A 23,474-nucleotide genomic window follows, 5' to 3' on the forward strand; every position below is an offset into this window, starting at 1 on the left:
TCAACAATTGCCTTCAGTACCAATTCTGTCTGTCAACAATAAGACATTTTTCTTTTAACAGGATTGTTGATTCTTGGTAGGTGAACCTGTTGACAAATGTTTGAACCCAGTGTCAGCTCCTTTTTCCTCCCCCATCCATTTTCCTTAAACTTGCAATATTTTCCACCTGATTTCTTTTGAACCTGTGTTGTATTTAATTTCAGTCGCAACTTCATTAGCTGATAATGATCTGATCCTTTAAATATAGTTGCACTGCTGGAGGCAGTTGCTACCTCGCTGCAGTGTGCATATCCATGTGCCACAGATGTACAGAACGCAATGAACGCCAGAGGCAAACCAGTTGCTCTTAATGCTCTGTGTCCAGCAGCGTGAATCATACTGAGCTGAGGAACCACAAACACTTCCTATTCACGCCCCAATCCATACGTCATCTGGGCAGTAGTGATAACCTTCATTTGAATATTATTGTCAAAATCCATTAAAAAGAGATGCAAAGATTTGTGTGTCTTTTTTATAATTCGTATTAATAGTTATAGAGTCATACAGCTTGACAGCATACAAACAGGCCCTTTGGTCTAACTTGTCTATCAACCAAGTTGTCTATCCAAGTTAGTGTACTATTTGTCTGCATTTAGTCATATCCTCTTCCAAAAAAATTGTGGTGCTGCCAGAGTTGCAGTAATGGCAGCGCTTCCGCTGGTGTGGACCCACAGAGGGATTGGAGCAAAGTCACAGCACACCCCTGCAGGGTATAACTGCCCAGTTCGTCTGCTCTCAGCTCCATACAGGCTTTAAATGGCCTGTTAAAGGAGCTGATGATGGTTTATTTTTAAAACCCATGACTCTGAGGTTTGAGCCCAAGAGCAGTTGCAGACTCTGGGGAAGCGGAGGACTGGTGCTGGGCACCAGAAAATGGGGAGTCTACCCCCTCTGTTTGAGAAGTGGAAGCAGGGGAAATGACCCATGGGATGGTGACCACTGCAGGAGACCAGTGAGGGTCTCTGCGGCTGAAGAACACAAGGTGACTCAAGGCGAGTACCTTCTGCAGGCCGCAGCTGCTGACAACTGTTGTCAAAAGACTCACACCAAGCTGTGGACTGCTGGAGACTGACTCGAGACTGGCTGAAGGAGTACCAATTATCGGAATCACGATGCGAGAGGATATCAAGGGCGCTGGAGACTTCCTGATCATGTCCGGAGTGTGCATCTGGGGCTTGGGTTGCTGATGGTTTGGACTGAAGGCTGTTAGGCTGTGGAGGCTGTGGGAGCACTGGAGGCAAAGCCATGGATCTTCTGTGACTGGAGGCACTCTCATTTGGTTCTCTCTCTCAGACTGTAAGGGGCACCGGAAAATTTCAGCTGATCCTTGTCTGCCTTATACTAGACTAAAAGACACTTCACGTAATTATCACGTTTTCCATTTAATTATGACAATAAAATAATCATAAATCTTGAGCCTATACACTCCGCATTTATTTGCATTGCCAAGTTTAGCTCCAGCGCATCCATAAATTCACGAATGACCATTGTTGCTGGCTGAACAATGGGTAATAATAAATAGTCAGAATATAGGATGAAATCAAGAATCTGGTTGAGAGGTGCTAGAAGAGCAATCTTGGTCTCACATCAGCAAGCCCAAAGACCTCATTATAGACTTTAAGAAGGAGAGGCCAATGGACCACACACTTGTCTTCATTGATGGGATGGCAGTGGGGAGTACCAGTGCGATCAAGTTCCAGGGAGTCCGCCTATTAGGGGACCTCTTCAGTAGCCCACACGTTGACACAACCATGAAAAAGGCATGCCAACATCTCTATCTTATAAGAAGTCTGAGAAGATTCGACATGTTGTCAAGTACGCCAGGTGCACTGAGTGGCTGTAACAGCATCAGAATCAGAATTTATTGTCATGAACAAGTGACAAAATTCAGTGTTTCTGCAGCTGCGTCATAGGGAAACATACATTTTATAACCATCTTATGACATTACTATAAAAAACAAAATATCAACAATAATCGTGCACAAAAAGTGAGGCCCTGTCTTTGGTTCACGGATCATTCAGGAATCTGACGGCAGCGGGGAAGAAGCTGTCCTTGTGCCATTGAGTACTCGAATTTAGGCTCCTGTACCTTTTTCCTGATGGTAGCAGAGTGAAGAAGGCATGGACTGTGTGGTGGGGGGACTTTGAGGATAGAGGTTGCTTTTTTTAAGACATCGCCTCATGCAGTGGCGAATCCAGGTCAAGTGGTGCCCTAGTGCTTCCACTGACAATGGAGTCCCATTTAAAAAAAACACCTGCCGCTGGCACCCGACATAGTTTATATTTTATGCGACCCCCCCACCTCCCCCACCACCACCATACACACAGATTGTGGATACAGGTTGCGAGACGCCAATCTGTCTTTACCCCTTTTCTCCTCCTGATCACTGGGAGCCCACATTCCAGTGATGGAAGTCTGTCAGAAGTTTGATTGGGGAGCAGGATACGGGGCAGGCTGCAGGGAGATCGGTGAGGTATTAATTGGAAAATCTTCGTGGGTGACCAGGGTGGGCTGTCGGCGGGGCTGTCATCATGTGGCCAGGTTGGCTGGCCGAAGGACCCATCAGTGGGCGGCCGGTGGGGCCATCAGCGGCCGGCTGGCAGGGGCATCAGGGGGTGGTCGGTGGGGATGTCTGGGGCTGGACTGGGTGGCCTGGGTCAGCCCCCCAGCCTCCTATTGACCCCGCTGGCTGCTCAGCCTCCGACACCTCATTGGGCCACTTCGGCCTTTGGGGCCGCTTGTTGGCACCAGCGACTCAATGTAGGTTCGATTGGAAAATTGACGATCTTCCGGACCCATAATCCTCCACATAGCTGGAACTGTTCGGAATTCCCCTGGCTGGCACTGACAGAGCGGTTCCAGCTACATGGGGATTATAGGTAGGGAAGATGGCCATTTTGCCCATTGATCCCGTATTGAGCTGCCATCAGGTGCTGCTTGCATGCTGGCACAGCCCAGAAGTCACCCATATTGGACTAGGGACACTATATTGGGCGGGTAAGGCAAAGACACTGGCACCTCCCTGCAAGTGGCGCCCCAGTTCTGGGACCCAGTTGTGTACCCAACTGCCATACCCTAGGTAAGCCTTTGGCCTCGTGGATGACCTCAAAGAAGTGAGGTTTGGTGCCCATGATGTTTCAGGCTGAGTTAACCATCTGGAGATTTTTCTTGGCCTGAGTGTTGGTGCCTCCATACTAGTCAGTGATGCAACCAGCCAGTAGGCTCTCCACGGTACACTTGTAGATGTTTTCGAGAGTCTTTGGTGACATACTGAATCTCCTCAAGCGCCTCACAAAGTATAGCTACTAGTGAGCCTTCTAATGACTGTATCAAAATGGAGGCTCCAGGACAGATCCTCAGAGATGTTGACACCCATGAATTTGAAGTTCTTGACCCTCACCACTACTGAGGCCTTGATGAGGACTGGGTCATGTTTCCCTGACTCCCTCCTGCATTTTGCCCGGTTTGGTACTCAAGTGCCCAGGAATGCAGAAGGCCGCAGAACATGGAAAACCAAGCCAAGTCCATCAAGGGCTTTGTCTTCCTGTCAATATGAGGCACTTCCTCAAAAGGCATCAACATCATAAAGGATTCCTGTCACCCCTGTCCCAAACTCTTCTCGCTGTTACCTTCAGGAAGAAAGTTCAGATGCTTGATGTTCAGCATTTCTAGGTTCAGTTATTTTTTTTTCCCCACAACTATCAGACTCCTAAATCTTCCTGTCCTCCCTCATCCTGAACCTTCCCATACTTCCCTAATCCTAACTATAAACTATTGTTATGGACCATGGAATTACCTTTTGGACTGTGGACTGACATCATAAAGAATGGAATTCTGCTGGGAACTCTGTGTGACTTGTGGGGTAGCTGGGTTGAGCTTTGGAGTGGTAGTTGGAGCAGCAAAACTGCGGCAGTTGGAGTGATGGAGACTAACGAGGAGAGCTGTGTGAAAAGCTCATGCCTCATAATAAAATGAAGGGTTAAAAGCCACAATTTGATAACTGAGGCAAGTCATCTAAAGAGGCCTTGAGAAAGTGAAAAAGGATACCTAAGCTTACGGCAATCAACATCAGTCATTTCTCTCTCTAACGTCAGGGGTGCAGTGCTGATTTTATAGGTGCCGAAGTTCATCAGGAACAGTGACAAGGAGGTGCCAGAGCCACCCCATGAGGTGCTGGAGCTTCCCCCTGAGTGATGCTCTGGTGAGCTCCAGCAGCACTGCACCCCTGTCCAACGTTCAATATGACGTCCTCTTGTTATTCAGTTGGGGGAGTGAATTTGGACATTGAGCTTTGGGATTGAACTCTGTGGACTGAGTTTTCAGACTGACTTACTTGACTGACTGAGCTGGGACATGGGGGGGGGGGGGATTTGTCTCTTTGAATATTGGGCACAGACTGTAATGGTTTATTTTTACATACTGTTTATGAAGATATGATAACTATATATTTGTTATAGTTACTTATAGTGGAGTTAATTGGGTTAAGACATATTGCCAATAGTCATTAATAAATTCAGAGTTAAAATTTAACCCTTTTGAATTTTGTCTTCAGTTGCTACTGGTTTGAGACATAACCACTATATTTCTTACACAACCAAAAAATCTGTCTGCAGATCTGTTTTGAAATGTTTTATTTTTGCACTGACTGAAACTGTGAAGATTATTTATTTATCCTTTTATATTTTTGTCTCATTTTCTTTCCTGGCATATTGAGGTAATTTATGAATATAATTGTGGTTTTCTCGTATGTACATAATTGACTGCAGCGAGATAGAATTTTAGTGCATCTATACCTATGTAATGACAATAAACCATCATCTCATCTCAGATTCAGATTTCAGATTTATTATCAGAATACATAAACGACATCACATTTTCCTCAGTGCAAGGCAGAATTACCACTTATTGGGAGAGCAAAAATAAAAACTGTACACAATACACACATGTAAACAAATAAAGAAATGTAAACTACTGACTGCAATACAGTGAAGAAAAAAAAACAATAAATTCAAAAGTAAGAGTCCTTAAATGAGTCCCTGATTGAGTTTGTCGTTGAGGAGTCTGATGGTGGAGGGGTGGCAGCTGTTCCTGAACCTGGTGGTGCGAGTCTTGTGGCACCTCTACCTCTTTCCTGATGGAAGCAGTGAGAACAGATGCAGGGTGGTGTGGATCCTTGATAATTGCTGCTGCTCTCCGACATTCTCCTTCTAGCAGGGGTGGGAAACCTTTTAATTTAAACATACAGCACAGTAACAGGCCATTTCGGCCCACAAGTCCGTGCCATCCAATTAATGTGCCGTCCCCATATGTACTCGTGGGCCAAAATGGCCTGTTACTGTGGTGTTTGTCTAAATTAAAAATTAAGAGATTGCCCAACCCTGCAACACTTTCCTATCTCTGTAAGTGTAACAATTGTGCCTGTCTGCACCAGTTCCCTGTGTTCTTGTTCCATATACCCACTTCCCTCTCTGTGACAATGGTGTGCCTCAGGTTCCTTTTAAATATTTCACCCATCACATTAAATCTATGCTGTTTGGTTATTTTTGGTGGGGGGGGGGTGCAGGGAAAGGACTATATCCTGACCCTTTGGATTTCATAAACCTCTCCATAGCTTCCACATCCTTCCTGTAATGAGGTGACCAGAACCGAACACAATATTCTAAAAAAAGATGCATAAATCAGGATTCTCTTTATTGACTACAGTCCAGCATTTAACACCATCATCCCCACAAAACGGATCAACAAATTCCAAGACCTGGGATTCAACACCCCACTGTATAAATGGATCATGGATTTTCTCACCTCCAGACCACAATCAGAAAGGATTGGTAAGAACAACTCCTCCACAATCTCCAGCAGTAATGGAGCAGCACATGGCTGCTCTACTCACTTTACATCCATAACTGTATGATAGAAATACCAACTACAAATTTGTGGATGGTACCATGGAAGTGTGTTCCTTAAAAAGGGGTGATGGGTCAGGATACAGGGGGGGGAGATTAAAAACTTGCCTGAATGGTGCAACAACAACAACCTCACATTTAATGTCACCAAAACCATGGACCTGATTGTTGACTTCAGGAAGGGAAAACTAGAGGTGTATGATTCAGTGAACATTAGGGATCAGAGGTGGAGAGGGTGAGAAAATTTAAGTTCTTGGGAATCACTATCTCGGAGAATCTTTCCTGGACCCTACACACAAATGGCATAATGAAAGCACGTCACCGTCTCTACTTCCTCAGGAGTTTGCGGAGGTTTGGTATCATCCAAATAAACTCCAGGCAAATTTCGACTGATGTGTGATGGAAAGTGTGCTGACCAGGTGCATCACGGTCTGGTAAGGGAACACCAATACCCCCTGAGCTTAAAGCCCTGAAAAATGTAGTGGGCACAGCCTAGGACATCACAGGCAATACTCTCCCCAACATTGAGAACATCGCTAGAGAGGGTAGTAGTAGGAGGATGTGGAGGATGAATACATGGCTAAAGAGCTGGTGCAGGGGGCAGGGGATAAGATTTATGGATCATTGGGATCTCTTCTGGGGAAAGTCGGACATGTACAAAAGGTACGGACTCCACTTGAACTGGAGGGGGACCAATATCCTGGCAAGCAGATTTGCTAGAGATGTGGGGAAGGGTATAAACTAGTTTGGCAGGGGGTTGGGGAGCAGAGTTTGCGAGCAGTGTCTAGGGTGCATGGCCACCTAGTTAAGAATGATAAAGATAACAAAGGAAGGATGGAGGTTAAGGTAAAAGGTAGAAAAGGGAATATATGTGAGGGTCATTCTCTGAAATGCATGTACTTTAATGCAAGAAGCATAGTGAACAAGTTAGATGAGCTTAGAGCATGGATGGGCCTTGGAATCATGATGTTGTGGCAATTAGTGAGACCTGGTTACAGGAGGGACAGGACTGGCAACTAAATATTCCAGAATACAAATGTTTTAGATGTGATAGAACAGGGGGTAAAAAAGGGGGAGGAGTTGCTCTGTTTGTTAAGGAGGACATTACTCCCGTGAGGTGGCAGGATGGTTTGGAGGGATCGTCCAGTGAGGCTGTTTGGGTGGAATTGAGGAGTGGAGGAGGCATGACAGCACTAATAGGAGTGTATTATAGACCACCAAATGGGCCAAGAAAATTGGAAGAACAAATTTGTAATGAGATAGCATATATGTGTAATAAACATAAGGTAGTGATCATGGGAGATTTTAACTTCCCTCACATTGATTGGGATACCCATACAGTAAGAGGGCTGGATGGGCTAGAGTTTGTCAAATGTGTACAAGATAGTTTTCTTAATTAATACATAGAGGAACTGACTGGGGACGGTGTAATACTGGATATCCTGTTCTGGAACGAGATAGGACAGGTGTCTGAGGTTAATGTTGGAGAAAAAATTGGATCTAGTGATCATAACTCTATTAGTTTTAGGGTAGTTTTAGGGAAGAGCAAAGAAGGGCCTAAAGTTGAGGTTCTGGATTGGAGAAAAGCAAATTGGAATGGATTTGGTGAGTATTGAGTGGGACATGATTTTTTCAGGAAAGGATGTAAATGAAAAATGGAAAATATTCAAAGAAGAAATGTTGAGAGTACAGAGTAGATATGTCCCAGTGAGGATCAAAGAAAAGGCTGGAAGTCATAGGGAGCCTTGATTTTCGAGGAATATTAGAAATTTTGTTAGGAGAAAGAGGGAGGTGTACAAGAGGTATAAATAGCAGGGTGCTGAGAAATTGAAAGAGGACTACAAGAAGTGTAGAAAAGTTCTTAAGAAAGAAATTAGAAAGGCCAAAAAGAGGCACGAAGAGGCTTTGGCAGGCAGGGTAAGAATAAATCCAAAGGGTTTCTATAGGTACATTAAAAGTAAAAGATTAGTGAGGGATAAAATTGGACCCCTTGTAGATAGGGAGGGTAGGCTATGTGAAAAGTCAGAGAAGATGGGGGGAATTTTAAATGATTTCTTTTCCTCGGTATTCACTAGGGAAAAAAATATTGTACCAGTTGAAGTAAAGAAAAATCGTGGGTAGGTCATGAATCAGATAAGGATAACTGAGGAGGTAGTGATGGCAGTGTTAAAAAAGATAAAGATGGACAAATCTCCGGGTCTGGACAAAGTATTCCCAAGGACACTCAGGGAGACTAGTGTACAGATAGTGGGGCCATTAACAGAGATATTTAGGATGTCACTGGTCACGGGGTTAGTGCCAGTGGATTGGAGGGTGGCTCATGTTGTTCCGCTGTTTAAGAAAGGGTCCAAGTGTAAGCTTGGAAATTATAGACCTGTGAGTCTGACGTCTGTGGTGGGTAAGTTGATGGAAAGTGTTCTGAGGGATGGAATTTACAAATATTTGAAAGAACAGGGATTGATAGGTAGTAGTCAGCATGGTTTTGTCAGGGGTAGATCATGCTTAACAAACCTTATAGAGTTTTTCGAGGGGGTTACAAAGAAGATTGATGAAGGGAAGGCTGTGGATGTTGTCTATTTAGACTTTAGTAAAGCCTTTGACAAAGTTCCCCACAGGAGGTTAGGAAAAAAGGTGGAGGCATTAGGTATAAATGAGGTAGTGAAATGGATTCAGCAATGGTTGGATGGGAGGTGTCAGAGAGTAGTGGTAAAAAATTGTTTGTCAAATTGGAGGCCGGTGACTAGTGGAGTTCCTCAGGGATTGGTCCTGGGTCCACTATTGTTTGTTATATATATTAACGATCTGGAAGAAGGGGTGGTTAATTGGATAAGTAAGTTTGCAGATGATACAAAGATTGGTGGTATTTTGGACAGTGAGGAAGATTACCGTAGCTTAAAAAGAAATATAGGAAAGCTAGAGGAGTGGGCTGAGAAATGGCTGATGGATTTTAATACGGATAAATGTGAAGTGTTGCATTTTGGAAAGGCAAATCTAAATAGGTCATATACATTGAATGGTAGACAATTGAGGAGTGCAGAGCAACAAAGGGATTTAGGAGTTATGGTAAATAGTACCCTCAAAGTTGATACTCAGGAGGATATAGTGGTGAAGAAAGCATTTGGAATGTTGGCCTTCATAAATCGGAGTATTGAATTCAAGAATTGGGATGTTATGATGAAATTGTACAAAGCATTGGTGAGGCCAAATTTGGAATATTGTGTGCAGTTTTTGGTCACCAAATTATAAGAAGGATATAAACAAAATAGAGCGAGTACAGAGAAGGTTGACAGACAGATGAGAAAGCAGAGGTAAAATATTAATAGTTCCCAATGTGTGCCAATACCGGCATTTCTGACTATCAATAAAAAAAAAACATTCCAGTGAGGGAAAGGTACTGAGAATTTATCCTGTCAATCCCTTGAGAATTTCCATGGCTTCAATGAAATGTTCTTTCATCCCCTAAACTCACATTCCACCTTAAGTAATCCCTATGGCATAAGTCCTTTGTGATCCGTAAGGTGTGGGAAGGTAAGGTTGAAATTCACTGCTCTAGATCCAATTGTTAGTGAAATATTTTGCTTGAGAAATATTATCATTGACCCATTTCCTTTGGAGTTATGAAACCATGCACATAATGAGTCAATTAGGGATGATTAAAACGGTTGTTTTTGAACTTTTCTTTCCACTCACATCCCATCTTAACCAATCCCTTAGAGCACTTATGGCATATGGAATACTTAAAGTGGAATGTGAGTTTAGGGGGACAGTTTGAACACCACTGGTCTAAATTAATCCTAATCACTGATTCCCCCTCATATAACACTCTCATTCGAGGATCAAGTCAAATTAGTCCATGTTGCTCTCATTCCAAGTATGTCCTTCCTTGAATGTAACATTTCACACAGCACATCAGGATAATTCTTCATATTTAAAGCAAGACATCCTTCTTTCATGTGAAGGCTAAACTACTTATTTGCCTTTGGAACTGCAAGCTACATCTGGATATTAACCTGTGTCTCATGAACCGGTGCTCCCAGAGCTGAATTCACTGCCTTTCTGCCCTTCATATTTCCATCCTAGTTTAAAATAAACCTAAATGTCCATATTTGTGCCCCATCCTTGACCTTGCCATCATATGTGGCCTTATTGCTCCCATTGTTTCAATCTATGCTCCAGTTACTTCTGTTCACCTCCTTGTTTCTATAATCCAGACTTACCTTTCCATCTCCAAACCTACTTTCTTCTGTAGTCACCTCAAAGAACATTCACTCACCCAAATTGCTCACAACTGTACCTTCAAAATCCCAAATATCTTTGGTCTTGCTGATGTGAGTGTATTAAGGAGGAAGGTTATACCCACCTGAACAGGAAGCAATAATTGAGCTCAGAAGAGAACTTTTCTGGAGACTGATTTTGATCAGTGTGGTGGGGGAGGGGAAGGGATATCGAAGTTGGCTACCCCAAGCAGCTATGGACCTCTTGGAGGATCTGGAATAACATCCCTACTCCTCCCAGCCCACTTTCATAGATCAGGCATCATCTATGGAGGACAATAGATAGTCAACAATTTGGGCCAAAAGCCAGTCATCAAAACTGGATCTATTCTGAATATGTTCCTAGCTGTCGTGACTTTCACTGTCTGGTCTAATTCTATGTGATATTGAGTTAAAATCAGATTGTGGCAAAATTTGGCTCTCACTCACAAGTGACTGCATCCTGAACACATTGTGGCAAGCTGAGGGAGATGAAATAGGAATCCATCTACATAGTGCATCTAATTTACAAGGTGTTTAACCCCTTCCGACTCATTTCATGATGGATGGGCAGAGTTACACTTGTAACTTTAATCTCAGATATGTTTTCAGCAAGATCTGTCACTTCTTATCTGTGAGTACCTGGTGCTCGAGATTGGGATTCAACCAGTGAAAGAAACTGATACAAACTCATAGAACACCCAGTGAACTAAGAAGATCAAGGCTGGGATCTGTGTGGGAAAGTGACACCGAGATGAAAAATCAGCTGCAACCTTTCTTGCTTCTGTTTCTTATGTTCCTGCATGTCGGGCAAGTAATTTAATACCTAATTCCAATGAGCCACAATTCACTGAAGTCTGTGAGAATCCAGGTCAGAATCCAGGTGATGATATATGTAGCTCAATCATCTACCTGTGCCCTGCCTCAGGTTCTCCGGGACAGGGCAACAGATGGCTCATGGAGCTTCCTCAGCCAATACAAGATCTTGTAATTGTAGGTGGACAGCTTAAATCTCCACCTCATTATCTTGTCATTTTTGATTTTTCCCTGCTGTTTATTGTTAAACATGAAAGGAATGGCTCTTTGGTCCATCAACAGAGTGAACAGTCTACCGGCCAAATAGTGCCTCCAATGGCGCAAGGCCTCCACTATAATCTGTGCCTCCTTCTCAATGGCAGAGTGCCTGAGTTCGGGGCCCTGGAAGGTCTGGGAAAAGAATGTCACGGGCCTGTTTGCTTGATTCAGCATGGCAGCCAAGGCGAAGTTGGAGGCACTGCTCTCCACTTGGAATGGAACAGATTCATTAATGGTATGCAGCTCTACCTTGGCAATCTCACCCTTAATGCCCTCGAAAGTCTTACTGGCCTCAGCTGATGGGGGAAAGGTGGTGGTTTTCACCAGGGAGTGGGTCTTGTCTGCATTATTAGGGATCCACTGGGTGTAGTATGAGAAGAATCCCAGGCACCTTTTTAAAGACTTGGGGTTCTGGGGCAATAGGAAGGAGGTGCATGCACTCAGGGTTGAGGGCAATGATACCATACTGAACATGCACTTCTTCTGGTTGTATGTTAAATTGAAGGCTTTAGCAGTGGCAAGGAACTTTTGCAGTTCTCGTCATGTTCCTCATGGTTATGGGCACAGATGGTGACATTATCCAGATATGAATATGTGGCTTTTAATTTATTGTCATCCACCATGTGGTCCATCCTTTGGAACACTGACACCCCATTTGTGAGGCCAAATTGGACCCACAGGAAATGGTAGAGGCAGCTGTTGGCTTTAGATGCTATGTATGGACAGTCCTCCAGGTGGATCAGAATTTGGTGGTACAGTGTCTTGAGATCTATTGAGGAGAAAACCTGGAGCTGGCCGATTGCATTCACCATGTCAGTTATGCAGGTAAGGGGCTAGGCGTCCATTAAAGTAAACCTATTGATGGCCTGGCTATAATTGCTTCTCCCCACTCTTAATCACCACCACTTGAACCCTCCAGGGACTGTTACTTCAGCTTTTATAAATTTCCTGTCCCCAGGGCTGCATTGCCTACTTTTATTGGCGACTGATTTGCAGTCCAGGGTGAGGTTCTGGAATAGCGAGGGCAGAGGGTACCAGAGGGTGGTCAAACTGCAGGTCAGGTGCCATGGACTGCGTTCCTGTATCTGATTGGTCGTGTTTGGAAGGAAGGGTGGGCCCCCCAGGAATTGGTTATTTCTGATTGTGAGGGGAGGATGGGGCCCATCAATCTGGATCAGCAAACGCTTAAACGGCCACTGTAAATCCATCCCAAGTATGACTGATGCACAGAGGTGGGGCATCATGATCAGCTTGAAGTTTTACACTTTGTGCCCCTAACGATTAGGGTCATGGTACAGCATCTGCGGATTTCCATGGCGTGGGATTTGGATGCTAGAGCTACCTTATACATTGCAGGAGACACTGCAAGGGAATAGCATTGGACTATGCCCAGGTGAATAAATTTCTCTGTGCTCTCCATGTCGAACAGGCAGCCCATGGTGTAGTTGTTTACCTCGATGTCCATCATCAATCGCACCAGTTGGTGTTGCCTGCTCTGGTCTAGCATGATGGAGGCCAAAGTCAACTCATTGTCGCTGGTGTTGTAGCTTTGGGACAGCTTCTGCCAATATGGCTGCCCTGGTGATCCCAAAGATGGCTGCCCCCATGGATCGCATGCGGTCAAGTCTGGAAGAGAAGCCAAATGTAATTTAATCCCATGTCGTCATCCTTTTGTTGCCACCATTCAGTTCTCGATGGCCAGAAGTGATGCTGGAAGTGGGTCCATCCAAGATGGTGACGCGGGTTGCGGTCCACATGGACCACTGCTGGAGGAGGGTTTAGAGCAGTATACCTTCGCATAGTGCCCTTTCCTCTAGCAGTTCGTGCAGGTTTTGCTACGGGCTGGGCAGTACTTCCGCGGTTGTTTGACTTGGCTGCAGTAGTTGCACCTCGTGCTCAGTAGCAGCAGTGGCAGTTAGGGTCCCTGAGTCCCAAGAGGGCGCCGGCTGTGCTCCCCATCTTGTGGCCACATGGCTTGCCGAGTAGGTCTCCGCGTTCGTCTGGGCAGTATCTAGCAATTAAGCACGACTTCCTGAAGGGTCCAATCACCTTTCTCCAGGAGCCGCTGCTGGATGTGGTTGGAACAGAAGCCAGCCACTAATCCGGATGAGCTTTCCTTGGTAGTTCATCGCAGTCACATCTCGACACCTAAAGTGTCATCCCAGCTCCCTCGTGCCCCTTAAAAAATCATCGACGGATTCACCAGGGCCTTGGCATAGGTAGAGGGCATACATGGTGTTCATTGGGACACCATATTGCTGCCGCAGTAGGGCCATTGTGTTGTCATACTTCACGTAGTCCCGTATTATTTGGTATGCTCGATGGCCCACTGATGAAAAGAGCAGATTATGCTTGTCGTCGTCTGCAGTGATCTCGTGGTGCCTCATGTAGGCCTTTGAACAATGTAGCCACATATAAAATTTGATGGGGCCTCTGGTTCCTGGGGTCGGTCTCCAGCTTCTCCACTCGGATCGCCTTGTACATGGCAAGTAATCTAGATTTTAAATTGTAGCTTGATCAATAACCACAAACAGACACAAGTCAAGTGGTTAAAGGCTTTAATACCCAGAAACATCGGGCATGTCGCCACATGCTCCTGCCTCAGATCAAAGGCTAATAGGGCTATCAGCCTTTACTGGGGATCTTACGGGGAGGAGTTACAGGGATGGAGGCAGGTCAGCCTTTACAATCTAGAGAGGACAAACCTACACTACTATCTTCCACCACAATATGCAGTGCCTACAGGAAATGCAGGAGAAATTAAAGTGGAAATGCAGGAGAAATTAAAAGTCTATGGAAGCTTTCCGAGACATGTATTGAATGCAAATGCAGTAAAACCACTGGTATCCAGCATCTATGGGGATTGGATAAGTGAATTTTCAGGTTGTTTGAGATTGCATGCTTTGTTATTGGTGAACCCACAGAGAGGCGTGCCAATTTCAAACTTCTGTATTTTTACCTATTTATTTTCAACAGTTTTTTTTTTGCCAATTGCTTTAGGCTTCTGGTTTCTTGAATTCCAGATAACAGGTGTTTCACTGTACTGTGTTTGGCTTTGATGAGTTGATTTAGCCATGTGATAGATTTTAAATGTTTCTTAAAAAATAAACAGGTTATTGAAATTCCCAATTGTTCAAAAGAAAGGCATAAAAGGCAGGGGACTCTGAGATGGAAACAGTGATTAGATGCATCAGCTTTCTCAGCACAGCTGTTACAACATCATGAAACAAAAAAAAAACAAGCCTCAGGAGGGGTAGAACAATGTGCCAGTTACTCCACCTGTGTCGGATGAACGGGCTGAGGCCATCTATAGGAGTAGCAGGTAGTGAAGTGAGGTCTTCCAGTGACCAACCGCTTCACTTCTACCCCTCATTACCAAAGTAACATGGGCTCACATACTGCCAAACGGAGGTCACCAAATTGGAGGAACAACACCTTATATTCTGTCTCAGCAGACTGCAAACAGATGACATCAATATCGATTTCTCCAATTTCCATTAACCCACTTCCCCAGTTTCTCTCTTTCCCTCATCCCTCTGTCTCCTTCCCTCTAGCTCCCCATTCCCTTCCCTTCCTTCTCCTATCAAAGAGCTACCCTTGTTAGCCCTTTCTCCTCTGCCCCAAATGCCTCAGCTTCATTCTCTTCTATTTTCCCATCTATAACCAGTTTCCTGTTAGCTGTGCTCCTCTCCTTTACCCTTCCTCTCCTCTCCTCCCATCCCTCTTCTATACTCCACCCACAATGTTTTTATTCTGGCATCTACCTGTTCTTCCACATTCCTGAGGAATGGCTCAGGCCAGAAACATTTATGTTTTTTACACAGCCACTGTGTTCCAGGAAATTATTTCCAAATTCCCAGGACACAGTCTGTGTAAAAAAGATCGGAACAGAAATGAGTGACATATTCCCGTTCCAAAATTTTACTTGCAGCATGCCTAGACATTATTGTGGACTGTCTGCAGTCTAAACTGAACTGCAGCAGTCCGCAACGATGGGCTATGAATAGCACGTTTTTGCAAGTCCCGCCTCTTTACTTACCGCACTTCCGGTATTCAGTGTAGTCTCGCATAAAGAAACAGAGATTTCAAGAGTTGGTTGCTAATGTGTGAATCACCACTCCAGAAGGTAGCAAAAAATTTTTGAACAGAAATAAATAACGGAAATTCTTTGTAAAAAATATAGCTAAAGTTTGTTGGTTCTGGGACTTTGTCCTGAGGATCTCATGCAGTGATAGCCTGGATGTAAAATAATTGGATTCTGACCACCACTGACACCTTCCAAGATGCAAGCTAAGATTCTGGTCAGTGGAGAGTTTTTCCTTTGATTTCCATTCAGATCTATTTAGCAGGACTCACTATCACTTACATTTGAAACAGCTCATTTAATGCATGTTTAGATCAAGCCTGTGAGGAAGTCTTGAGGTGAACAAGCTTAGTAAAAGCCAAACTGAGGGCATTAATGAGTGAGTTCTGATTTAGAGTAGCAGTTAGAGCAATGATATTACATCGCTAGTGACCAAGGTTCAAGTCAGCTGCTATCTGTAAGGAGTTTGTACATTCTCCCATGTCTGCAGAGAGATCTGGACCAGCTGGAAAAATGGGCTGAGAAATGGCAGATGGAATTTAATGCAACAAGAGCAAGGTGCTGCATTTTGGAAGGACAAACCAAAAAAAACATGCATGGCATTGGTAGGGCACTGAGGAGTGCAGTAAAACAGAGGGATCTAGGAAACATAATTCATCAAGAGAGCTTTTGGAATATTAACCTTCATAAATCAAAATATTGAGTAAAGAAGTTGGGATGTTATAGTAAAGTTTATTAAGACATTGGTGACACTAAATTTGGAGTATTGTGTTCGGTTTTGGTCGCCTAACTACAGGACTGATATCAATAAGATAGAAAGAGTGCGGAGAAGATTTACTAGGATGTTTCCCGGACTTCAGGAGGCCCGACATGAAATGAAGTTAGGTTAGGTTACTCCCTGTAGCATAGAAGAATGAGGGGAGATTTGATAGAGTTATTTAAAATTATGAGAGGGATAGACAGAGTAAATGTAGATGGGCTTTTTCCACTGAGGGTTGGTGAGGGGGAACTTCTTCAGACAGAGAATGGTGGGAGTGTGGAACGAGCTGCCAGCTGAATTGGTGAATATGGGCTCAGTTTTAACATTTAATAAGGATTCAGAATTGGAATCAAGATTTATTGTCATGAACAAGTCATGAAATTTGGTGTTTTGCAGCAGCGTCGTCGTGTAAACATTCATATTATAACCATCTTATGACATTATTATAAACAATAAAATAAATTAAAAAATCACAATAATAGGGCATGAAAAGTAAGGCAATGTCATTGGTTCACTGATTATTCAGGATTCTGATGGCAGCGGGGAAGAAGCTGTCCTTGTGCCACTGAGTGCTCATCTTTAGGCTCCTGTACCTTTTTCCTGATGGTAGCAGAATGAAGAGGGCATGGCCTGGGTGGTGGGGGTCTTTGAGGATAGAGGCTGATTTTTTAAGACACCTCTTCATGTAGTTGTCCTCAATGGAGTGAAGTCTGGCACCTGCGATGTGGGAGACTGAAACCATCTGGAGTTTATTCTTGTCCTGAGAGTTGATACTTCCATACCAGGCAGTGTTGCAATAAGCCAGAATGCTCTCCACGGTACAACTGTAAAAGTTTATAAGAGTCTTCAGTAACATACTGAAACACCTCAGATACCTCCCAAAGTATATACACTGGTGAGCCGTCTTTGTGGCTGCATCAACTTGGAGGATCCAGGACAGATCCACGGAGATGTTGACACCCAGGAATGTGAAGTTTTTGACCCTCTCAACTACTGACCCCTCGATGAGGACTGGGTTGTGTTCCCCTGACATCCTTCTGAAGTCCACAATCATCTCCTTGGTTTTGCTGACATTGAGCACAAAGTTGTTGTCATTACACCATTCAACAAGCTGATCTTTCTCCCTCCTGTACGCTTCCTCATTGCCGGTTGTGATTGGGCTGACAACTGTGGTGTCATTGGCAAACTTGTAGATGGCACTGGAATTGAGCCTGGCCACACGGAAGTGGGTGTATAATGAGTAGAGCAGTGGGCTAAGCATGCATTCTTGGGGTGTGCTTATGTTAATGATCAGTGAGGAGGAGATATTGTTTCCAATTCGTACTGACTGTGGCCTTCCAAAGTGAAAGTCAAGGATCCAGTTGCAAATTGTGGTAAAGAGGCCTAGAGTTTGCAGCTTCTTGACAGCACTGATGAAATAATGGTACTGAAGGCCGAGCAGAAGTCAATGAAAAGCAGCTGTTTTTGAGGTGAGTGGAGAGCCAGCACTATTGATTCTCCCATAAACATGTGTTTATTCTGGCCATGATCTGCATCTTAAAGCATTTTATCAAAGTGGAAGTTACTGCTACTGGCCAGCTCACACTACTGGCCAGCTCACACTACTTTTCTTGGGGACCGAGATGATTAGTGCTCCTTTGAAGCTGATGGGAATCTCTGACTGCTACAATGAGAGGTTGAAAATGTCCATGAATACTCCGGCTAGTTGATTTGGACAGAGTTTCAGCACCCTGCCAGGTACACCGTCAGGACCTGATGCCTTGTCCTCAGAGACAGATATCACAAGGTCTCCATCCTTTGCAAGGATTCTAGTAGGCAGGTCTGATAAATGAATGCATCATCACTGGTTGTGCTCATTGTTTGGTTCTTCTCAAAGTGGGCATAGAAGGTGTTCAACTCATCGGGTAGTGAATCCTCGCCGACATCTATAGTGTTCACCTTTCGCTTTATAGACTCTAATGACCTGCACTCCCTGCCATAGCTAGTGTGTATCTATCTCTGTCTCTAGCTTCCTCCAGAATTTCCACTGTGCTTAGGAGATGGCCTTCCACAGGTCGTACCTCAACTTCTTGTAGAGATCTCAATCCCCACCCTTAAATGCCCTTGTTCTTGCCCTCAACAGGTAGTGAATTTTCTGATTCATTCAGGGCTTCTGGTTGGGGAACATCCAATATTTGCCCATGGGCACACTCGTCCAAACAGGTGTTGATGAAGTCAGTGACACCTGTGCACATTCATTCAAGTCTATGGATGACTTCTTGAATATGTTCCAGTCCACCGATTCAAAACAGTCCTGTAGCTACTCCTCCACCTCTCTCAACCACACCATCGCCATCTTCTCCACTGGTACTGTGGTCTTCAATCTCTGCTTGTTCGCTGGGAGTAGAAGTACAGCCAGGTGATCAGACTTGCCAAAATATGGTTGTGGTATGGCTCGGTATGCATTTTTCATGGTGGTGTAGCAGTGATTCAGTGTGTTGGTTCCCCCTGGTCTCGCATGTGACATGTTGGTAGTAGTTTGTCAGAGACTTCTTCAGGTTGACTTGATTGAAGTCTCCCACAATGATCGGGAAGACATCTGGATGTGCTGTCACATTGCTGTTTATCACATTGCTCAGTCCTTCCAGTGCCAGCCTGACATTAGACTGGGTTAATTAGATGGCAGTGAACTCCCTTGACAGGTAGAATGGACGATACTTGATCGCCAGATGCTGCAGGTCCATGGATGGGAGAGGTATGGAGGGCTCTGTACTGGATGCAGGTCAGTGGGACTAGGCAAATAAAAAATGGTTCAGCACAAACTAGAAGGACTGAAAATCCTCCCATCCTCCAAAAAACATACAGGCTTATAGGTTAATTGGTGTACTTGGGTGGTACTGGCTCATGGACCACAAGGGTCTCTTACTGTGCTGTATCCCTGAAAATTAAAGAAATATATATATAATTTCAATGACACTGACAGGTCATTGGCAGAAAATTGCTGAAAATTAAATACATTTTGAATATTGTGTTTCTATCCTATTTGGACAATGTAATACTTTGACTTGTCCAAAGCAATGGTGTGGCTGTTCTGGAATATTTGGCTAGAAATTAGACTTGTTTAAAAAAATACCTTTTTTTTCCCACCCTGCAGCTGCAGTATGGTTGGGAACCATCCTTGCAGTGTCTGTGCTGTCAGCTGGTTCAGGATATCACTTGGATTTAATCTAATCAGCTTCAGATTGGAATTTGTCCCCTTGGGAAATTTAGGAAGTTGCTGTGTTCAATTATCCACATGGTATTTCGAGCTGAAGATGGCTGTGAACCATATACCCTTGTCTTTACTTTCTGGCCTTTGCCTTTGAGATATTCTCAGAAACGGTTCTATTGAGTGCTTACTCTTTTCACCGCCATTCACGACTGCCTTCATAGAGCTTTGATTTGATCCATTGGTTGTGGGATTGTTTCTGTGTTCCATGTAGTCTAGTAGTTTAACATGTGTTTAATCCTATACCAGTATGTGGCATGATGTGTTAACAACCTTTTAGCAAATCATGTACAGTAAAACCCTTGGTATCCGGAATCCATGCAACTGAGAGCCTCAAGGAATTGGCAAAAAAAACAAAGAAAATAAATTAAAAAAATTAAAATAAATAAGAATAAAATAATTGGTGGAAAAAAATGTAAGCTTAACATTGTAAAAGTAAATGTTCTCTTAAATAGAAACTGATGAAACTACATTTTCCAGTCATTGGTGCACAAACATACAGACATACAACCAGACATAACATGCAGATAAATAATACATATGCAGGACAGTTATTGATCTATATAAATCAATAAAATTATTTTGTACAAATGAGAGCCTCAGATGGTTAGTGTGAGCAGTTCCTTTGGGGGGTTCTGCATTCTCACTGCCCATGGGAAGAAACTGTTCCTCAGCCTGTTGTTGCGGGTTCTGATACTCCTGTATCTCCTAACCTGATGGGAGCAACTGAAATATACTGTGTGCAGGGTGGAAGGGATCCTCAATGATTTTGTGTACCCTTTTTTTTAAACTTTATTTATTCATTCAAAAAACAAATAATATATGACATATACAGCAATTAAACATGAACATCAACATTTTTTATATAAAAAAGAATAAAAGAAAAAAACAAGAGAAAAAAAAAGATTCCCCCCCACCCCATCAGCCAACTCTCCTAAGGAGAGCCATAAAAAAACAAAGAATATTTAAAAAAATTTAAATATACATATTAAAATCTAATCAATGTAAATTGAAATGTAAATATTCCAAGTATAACAACCACTTATTAATTAGAAAAATATAATTATCATGTGAAACATACATAATTTTTTCCATTATTAAACAATATTTCATCTCATTATGCCATCTATTAATATCAATCATATTTGTATCTTTCCACATACTAGCAATACATTTTTTCACTACAGATAAAGCTAAATATACAAAAGCAAGCTGAAAACCATTCAGAGGTTGCGAACTACCCAATAAAAATACTGTTGGATCTAAAACTATTTTAATCTTATACAAATATTCTAAAAACGATTGAATTTTCTTCCAAAAAGATTGTATATGTATACATGACCAAACAGCATAAAAAAAGTACCAACCGTATCACCACATCTAAAACACAAATCTGATTCATTAAAACCATATTTTTAAAAATTTTTCAGGTGTCAAATATAATTGAGGTAAAAAATTGTAATTAATCATTGCATAACGTGCATTTATCAATCTATTTACACTATCATAACAGATATCTAACCAATCCTCTTCAGAAAAGTAAAACCAATATCCGCTTCCCATTTAATTTTAGATCTATCCCAACCCTTTTTATCCATACCATCCTGCAATATTTGATACATAAATTAAATATAACCCTTCTCTGGTACCTTCATAAGAGAAGTCTCAAATTTAGTCATTTTAGGTAAAATCATATCTCTACCAAACATACATTTTACCAAAGATCGAATTTGATAATAAAGAAATAAAGAATTCTTATCAATACCAAAATCTTCCATCTTTGATTAAAAGATAAAAACTTATCCTCTTTAAAACAATCTCCCAAATTTTTCACACCTTTAAATCTCCAATACAATAAACTTTGATTATGTATTGAAAAAGAAATAAGTTGATTATTATACAACGGAGTCAAAGCCAATAATTTACCTAACTAACCTATCATTTTATTTTTCTTTATCCATAACTTCATTAAATGTTCTAGTATAGGCACATTATATATTGTTGTAACAAGTTCATATTCCACCTAAACAAAAATTGATGTATTTCAAATTCAGAAATACTTGCCATCTCAATTTTAGCTCAACTAGGAGGCCGTACCAAATCCATCAATGAATTAATAAATTTAAGGTGGGCTGCCTCATAATAATTTTGAAAATGTGGTAAACGTAATCCCCCTAACTCATATTTCCAAGTTAATTTATTTAAAGCTACTCTCGAAAATTTACCCCTCCATAAAAACTATCTAACCATTTTATATAAATCTTGAAAAAAAATGTTATCAAGTAAATACAGAATAGATTGAAACAAATATTGTATACGCGGAAAGATATTCATCTTAATTGTATTTATCCTTCCCATTAAACTAATAGGTAAATCTTTCCATTTAATCAAATCAGTTTTAATTTTTTTCATTAACGGAGCATAATTTAATTTATATAAAGATTGATAATTAACATTCAAAATTATACCCAGATATTTAATTCCATCAGTCCACTTCAAATTAATAATATTCTTATAAACTGAATAATCTCCTTCACTTACCGGTAATATTTCACTTTTTTCTCAATTAACTTTATATCCAGAAAGACATCCATATTTTATTAAACATTCCTTCAAATGCAAAAGTGACTGAGCTGAATTTGTTAAATACACCAATACGTCATCAGCAAATAAATTAATTTTATACTCCTCATCTAAAACTTTCATACCTTGTATCTGTGTATTTTGTCTTATCAACTGTGCTAAAGGTTCAATCACTAACGCAAACAAAGCTGGTGATAAAGGACAACCTTGACGAGTTGATCGAGTTAACTTAAAAGATTCTGAAATCCAACCATTCGTCAATACTCTAGCTACCGGTTTACTATATAAAGCCCTAATCCAACCAATAAAAGAAAGATCAAACTTAAATTTCTCCAAAACTTTAAACAAAAACTTCCATTCAACTCTATCAAATGCTTTTTCTGCATCTCAGCATATCACCATCGGATGATCTAAAGTTTGTCGAAATCTATTAATCAAACTAATCACTCGCAAAATATTATCTGAAGCATATCTATTCTTTATAAAACCTGTTTGATCAATATGAATGAACTTTGGTAAAAATTTAGTCAATCTATTCGCTAATATTTTAGCTATTATTTTGTAGTCTACATTTAACAATGAAATTGGTCGATATGAAGATACCATCAAAGGATCTCTATCTTTTTTAGGAATTACTGTAATTAAAGCACTAGAACAAGACTCAGGTAAATCATAATGTTCTCCAACTTGACATAATACATCCCCAAACACTGTAGATAAATCATCATAAAAAATTTTATAAAATTCAACTGAAAATCCATCATCACCAGGCAATTTACCATTTGGCATTTCCAGCACAGCCATTTTAATTTCCGAATCAGTAAATGGTTCTTCTAACTCCTGTATATCTCCATCCTCTAATATCGGTAAATTCAACTGTGATTTAAAAAAATCAATCGATGCAGTTTCCTGTTTTCCTTCAGATGTATATAACTTTTTATAAAATTCATCATTAATCTCATGAAGTTTATAAGTAATAAGAGAATTCTGTCTAACAGCATTAATAGTCCTCGATATCTGTTCTTTCTTTAATTGCCACACCAAAACCTTGTGTGCTTTCTCTCCCCATTTGTAATACCGTTATTTCGTCCTATTAATCACACATTCAAATTGATAAGATTGCAAGGTATTATATTTCAGTTTCAGCCTAGATAATTCTATTTTCTGATCTTCTGTAGAATCTTTCTGAAATTCCTTTTCGTGTACCCTTTTAAGTCAACGATCCCAGTAGATCATGTTGATAGGAGAGGGAGACACCAGTGATCCTCTCTGCCACTCTTATGGTCCTGTGGATTGACCTCCGATTCATTTCTCTACAGCAAACATACAACAGTGTGATGCAGCCAGCTAGGATGCTCTTGATAGAGCTCCTATGGAAGGTTGACATAATGGTGGCCGGAAACCTTGCCCACTTCAGTCTTCTCAGGAAGTGAAGTCGCTGTTGCAGCTTCCTGACAAGTGAGGAGATGTTGAGTGTCCACAATAGGTCACTTGTTAAGTAAACTCCAAGGAACTTGGTACTCTTCATTC

This window comes from Narcine bancroftii, chromosome 6, assembly GCF_036971445.1.
Source record: "Narcine bancroftii isolate sNarBan1 chromosome 6, sNarBan1.hap1, whole genome shotgun sequence".
NCBI lineage: Eukaryota > Metazoa > Chordata > Chondrichthyes > Torpediniformes > Narcinidae > Narcine > Narcine bancroftii.